The following is a 6,159-nucleotide window of genomic DNA, read 5'->3' as shown; positions in this document are numbered from 1 at the left end:
ATGGCAAATGAAGTTCCTCGTATGTTGCAAATCATACTTGGCTAATAAAGTATTATTGTGATTGTGATCTATCTGTCCCTCTTAACTGCCTTCTCCCCATAACTCCTGACACCCGTATTAATCAAGAATCTATCTCTGCCGTAAAATTATCCACTGAGTTGGCCTCCATTGCTTTCTGTAGCAAGGAATTCCACAGATTCACCATCCTCTGACAAAATAAATTCTTAAAGGAACGTCCTTTAATTCTGAGGCTATGTTCTCTGGTCCTAGACTCCCACTAGTGGAAACAAGCTCTCCATGTCCACTCTATCCAAGCATTTCACTATTCTGTATGTTTCAATGAGGTCCCCCCTCAACCATCTAAACTCCAGCGAGTACAGGGTCAGTGTCGTCAAACGCTCGTCATGTTCTGTGCCATCAAACGCTTGTAAACCTCATCTGGACCCTCTCCAGAGCCAGCACATCCTTTCTCAGATATGTTGTCCAAAATTCCTCACCAAATGCAACCTGACCAGCGCCTTATAGCGCCTCCCTTATACCTCCCTGTTTTTGTATTCCCGCCCTCTTGAAACAAATGCTAGCATATGTCTGACTTCTTTTCTACCGATTCCCCATTTAGAAAATTAGCTACGCCTTTATTCCTATTACCAAAGTGCATGACTCCACACTTTCCTGCACTATATTCCATCTGCCACTTCTCAGCCCACTCCCCCAACCTGTCCAAGTCCTGCAGAGTCCCTGCTTCCTCTATGCTGCCTGCCCCTCCACCTATTTTCGTTATCATCTGCAAACTTGGCCACAAAGCCTTCAATCCCCTCGCCCAAATCATCAATATACAACGTGAAGAGCAGCGGCCTTAGCACCGACCCCTATAGAACTCTTCTAGTCACGCAGCCATCCAGAAAAAGTCCCCTTTATTGCCACTCTTTGCCTTCTGCCATCCAGCCAACCTGCTATCCATGCTGGTATCTGCCATTTGATACTGTGGGCTCTCATCTTCCTTAGCAGTCTCACCTGTAGCACTTTATCAAAGGCTTTCTGAAAATCTAGGTAAACATCCACTGGCTCTTCTTTGTCCTGCTATTTACTTCCTCATAGAATTCCAGTAGGTTCGTCAGGCAAGATCTCCCCCTCACAAAACCATGCTGACTTTGGCCTAAAACAGAAGGTGCCAATGGTGAAGCCAGAGAGCCAATTGGCCATGGGTCATGGCCATGGGAAAATGGGTTGTGACCTGACATTGGAGAATTCAATGTTCATACTGAAGATAGACACAAAATGCTGGAGTAACTCAGCGGGTGCAGCAGCATCTATGGAGAGAAGGAATGGTGATGTTTCGGGTCGGAACGCTTTTTCCTTACCTTGCTGCAGCTTTGAAATTTGCGACGGATGCACCTCGACTTACAATGCTTTGACTTACGGTGGTGCAAAAGCGATACACATTCAGTAGAAACCGTACTTTGAATTTTGATCTTTTCCCGGGCTATTGATATGCATTTTCGATACGATATTTACGATGGGATTATCAGAGCGTAACCCTCTTAGGAGCACCTGTATGGGGTATGCACTTAGCAACGTTTCTTCCCATTTGCTTCACAATTCGCAACTGTTTATTCTGTTGGGCTCACACCTGTTTTTCATCAAGCCCCCGTCCATCTGCCAATACATCCCCTTCCCTTGTCCCCTGTGTTCACCGATTACCGGCCATGCTTTGTCCTGTCCTCTTCTTGCTCCCTTGCCACCCCTGCAGTCAGTCTGAAGAAGGTTTCCGACCCGAAACGTCCACGATCTCCAGAGTTGCTGCCTGACTTACTGAGTTAGTCCAATAATAATAATAATATAATAATATTCATTTATTGTCATTGCAACGAGTACAACGAAATTAAAAAACAGCCAATCCTGACGGTGCGTACAAACATATATGCAATAAATGCAAAAACAAATAAATACATAAATACAATTAAATTAAGTACAAGATTTTTTAACGGTGTTGCCTAGTGCACAGGTAGTGTTCAGTTCTCGTATGGCCCTGGGGTAAAAACTGTTCTTAAGTCTGTTTGTTCGGGATTTGATTGACCTGAAACGTCGACCAGAGGGCAGATGAACAAACAGACGGTGGCCGGGGTGGGATGGATCTTTTATTATTTTGCCTGCTCTACTGAGGCAGCGCAGGCTGAACAGGTGCTCCAGGGAGGGCAGTGAGCAGCCGATGATTTTCTGGGCCGTCGTGATGACCCTCTGAAGGGCCTTCCTGTCCTTTTCTGAGCAGCTGGCATACCATGTGGTTATACAGTATGCCAGCACACTCTCGATGGAGCAGCGATAGAAGGACAACATGAGCTTCTCCTGCAGGTTGGTTTTCCTGAGGATCCTCAGGAAGTGGAGTCTCTGCTGTGCCTTCTTTACTGTGGTGATGGTGTTGGTAGACCAGGTGAGATCCTCTGCGATGTGCGTACCCAGGAACCTGAAAGCTGGTACCCTTTCCACGCAGACCCCATTGATGTAGAGTGGGTCGTAATCTCCACTGGTTTTTCTAAAGTCAATTATAAGTTCCTTTGTTTTGGAGGAGTTCAGGACCAGATTGTTCACTGAACACCATGCTGCCAGCCTTTGGATTTCATCCCTATAGGCTGTCTCATCTCCTTCTGAGATAAGTCCAACCACAGTCGTGTCATCCGCGAACTTGATGATGGTGTTGGTGGGATGGGTGGGGGCGCAGTCGTGAGTGTAGAGGGAGTAAAGGATGGGGCTCAACACACAGCCCTGTGGTGAGCCGGTGCTCAGTGTAATGGTGGAGGAGAGGTGAGGGCCTATTTTGACTGTCTGGGGGCGGTTGGTCAGGAAGTCCTTGATCCATTTGCAGATGGTTAGGGAAAATCCAAGGTCGGAAAGTTTGGTGACCAGTCTGCTCGGGATGACCGTGTTAAAGGCAGAGCTGAAGTCGAGAAAGAGCATCCTCACATAGCTCCCCTGGTGTTCAAGGTGGGTCAGTGCAGTGTGAAGAGCAGTGTCGATGGCATCCCCTGTAGACCTATTTGCTCTGTAGGCAAACTGGTATGGGTCGAAGGTGGGTGGGAGGCTGGCTTTGATGTGCTGCAGGACCAGTCTCTCGAAGCACTCGGATTTCTTTGGTGAAGCAGCATCAGCAGTCTGAAGAAGGGTCTCGACCCGAAATGCCGCTCATTCCTTCTCTCCAGAGATGCTGCCTGTCCCAGGGCCGTCTTAACGCATGGGCCTGATGGGCACTTGCCCGGGGGCCCACGAGCATAGGGGCACCATGTTGATCTGTGTATGTTAAGTGACTTGCAATAAATAAATACTACTTTAAAAATGTAGGTTCAATAAGTGCTTTTTTCGCAACATTTTCAGTCCCTAAGTGCTTCTCATAGCGATCTGCAAGTGCTTTTCGCAACAATGTAGCACCCTAAGTCCATCGCTAAGTGCTTTTTGGTAAGTGCTTTTCGCCGGCACGGTAGGGAAAGGGGGGTGGGGGAGAGTAACGGTAGGGGCCCCAGTACATTGCTTTGCCCGGGGGCCCATAATGCTGTAAAAACAGCTCTGGCCTGTCCCGCTGAGTTGCTGCAACTTTTTGTGTCTGTCTGCAGTTCCTTGTTACTTCACAAGACTGCGGATGATCGGCGGCGGATAAGAGCGGGGAGCCGGGCGCGGGATCAGTGAGCACCGAGGCCCGGCCTGAGGAGCGGCCCCCGGCCGCGGGGAGAATCGGTGCAGCCCTCGGACACACGGTGGCTCACCCCCTGGGGACGATGCCGGTCCTTCCCGCTCTCCCTCCGGGCCCCGGGGAATTTCCTGTCCGTCAGTGAAGACCCTTCTTCAGACTGATTTTAGTGGGGCCAGTGGAGAAGGCCAATGCCTGGCAATTCATATATGGCAGAAGCAAAGTGCCGGAATAACTCAACAGATCGGGCAGCGTCTCTGGAGAATGGGTGAAAGGGCGGGGGGAGGAGATGTGCTTAACAGCTGGTAAGGAACCCCACTCTCTTTCATTCCCTCTATCCTTTACACACTCCTTCCCATCCACCTTGGTTCTTTCCCTCACACTTTTGTTGCAAACACATTGCAAACCCTTGTTACACGTTTTTTTATTCCGCTTCCGCACCCCTGGTTCCATTTGCTTTTCACCATCATGCTCGCTCCGCTCCTCTCCTCCAACTGAGTCTCCGATCCCCTCCTTCCGCTATTCCCATCTGCCCACCAAATTGAAGATAGAGGAAAAATCATTCTCTACGATAATCCTCAACACTGGTGCTCCTCAAGGATGCGTTATCAGCCCCAATCTTCTCAGGTGCTCCTCGACTTACGATGGGGTTACGTTCCGATAAACCCAACGTAAATCGAAATAATCGGACATTGAAAATGCAGTTAATACACCTGATCACATTGCTGACTGAGAGTAGCGGCTCTCTGCCGTTGCCTAGCTTTTGCATAGTCCGTAAAGTCAAAATATCGTTAGTCGAAGCATCGTAAGTCGAAGAGCATTTGTATTCCTCAATTTACCAATTTATGAATGACACCACCATTGTGAGCAGTTGTGAGACGGAGTAGAGGAAGGTGATTGAAGTGTAATTGTCATTGTTAAGTGTAATTGTCAGTGTATACAGTGTAAAATTGTCCCTGGAGTGTGCAGGATTATGTTAGTGTGTGGGGATCGCTGGACTCAGTGGGCCGAAGGGCTTGTTTCTACACTGTATCGTTGCACTAAACTAAACCTCGTGACCTGGTGTCAAGATCCCAACCTGTCTCAATGTCAGCAAGACACGGTGAATAACTTCAGGAAGGGAAGTGGTACACATACCGCAGTCTGCATTGACTGTGCCAAAGTAGAGATGATTAAAAGCTTCAAGGTCCGAGGAGTAAATATTACCAGCACTTATTTGGAAGTCTTAGGAAGAAAGGTATGTCCCCCAATAATTCTCACCAACTTCTACAGAGAAGCATTTTATCAAGATGCATCACAGCATGGTTTGGGAACAGCTCTCTCCAGAACTGCAAGAAATTGCAGAGAATTGTGGATTCAACCCAGACCATCACATAAACCAACGTCCCTTCCTTTGGCTCAATTTACACTTCACGCTGCCTCAGCAACACCACCAACATAATCAAGGACGTGTCTCATGCCGGTCACTCCCTCTTCTCCCCAAGAGGTACAGAAGTATGAAAACGCACATCTATATATTTAGGGACAGTTTCTTCCTGCTGTTATTTGGCAACTGAACCATTTTATCAACAACGAGAGAATGGTCCTAAGCTACCATCCACTTCATTGAAGACCCTCGGACAATCTTTAATCCGTATTTACTAGACTTTATCTTGAACTAAACGTTATTCCCATTATCATATATCTGTATATTGTGGGTTGCTCGATTGTGATCATGTAGTCTTTCAGCCGACTGGTTAACAACAAAAAGCATGGATGGTGTGAACGTGAAGAAGATGTTTCCACGAGTGGAAAGCCTCAGGTTAAAAGGACCTACCTTTAGAAAGGAGATGAGGAGGTATTTATTTAGTCGGAGGGTGGTGAATCTGTGGAATTCATTATGTGGCTGTTAAATCAATTCACGGCAGTGAAATCAATTGATATTTTAAGGCGGAGATTGACAGATTGTTGATTAGTACAGATGTCAGGCATTATGGGGAGAAGGCAGGAGAATGTGGTTGAAAGGGAAAGATAGATCAGCCATGATTGAATGGTGGAGTAGACTTGACGGGCCGAATGGCTTAATACTGCACTAATAACTTATGAACATGGATTTATGGACTTCACTGTAACTCGGTACACGTAAACTAATCTAAACTAAACTAATCTAACAGTAAACTAATCTAAACGAAACCATTTTCCATAGGGTTCCAACAATCTTCCTCGTTAGATTCCATCCCTATTAGTCGTTTGTCTGCAGTATCACCGCCAAGCCGAGCATGTGGCTTCTGCGAGTTTGTCTGTTGCGCCTCGACATAACACGGACTGTTGTCCATTGGGGAACGTTGAGACGGTGATTTCATGTCATGTCCATGGCGCTCTCTTTGCCCAGAAACCTTCGCGCCCCAGAACTCGCCCTATGTTGCATGCGATACCAAGCGCGCAGGCGCGGGGAGTCCCGGAAGTGGTGCTGCCAAGGTGCGCATGCGGTCCGTGGACAA

This window comes from Rhinoraja longicauda, chromosome 16 (genome assembly GCF_053455715.1).
Source record: "Rhinoraja longicauda isolate Sanriku21f chromosome 16, sRhiLon1.1, whole genome shotgun sequence".
Classification (NCBI taxonomy): domain Eukaryota; kingdom Metazoa; phylum Chordata; class Chondrichthyes; order Rajiformes; family Arhynchobatidae; genus Rhinoraja; species Rhinoraja longicauda.
The sequence above is the reverse complement of the archived record's forward strand: the minus strand, read 5'-3'. Positions refer to the sequence as shown.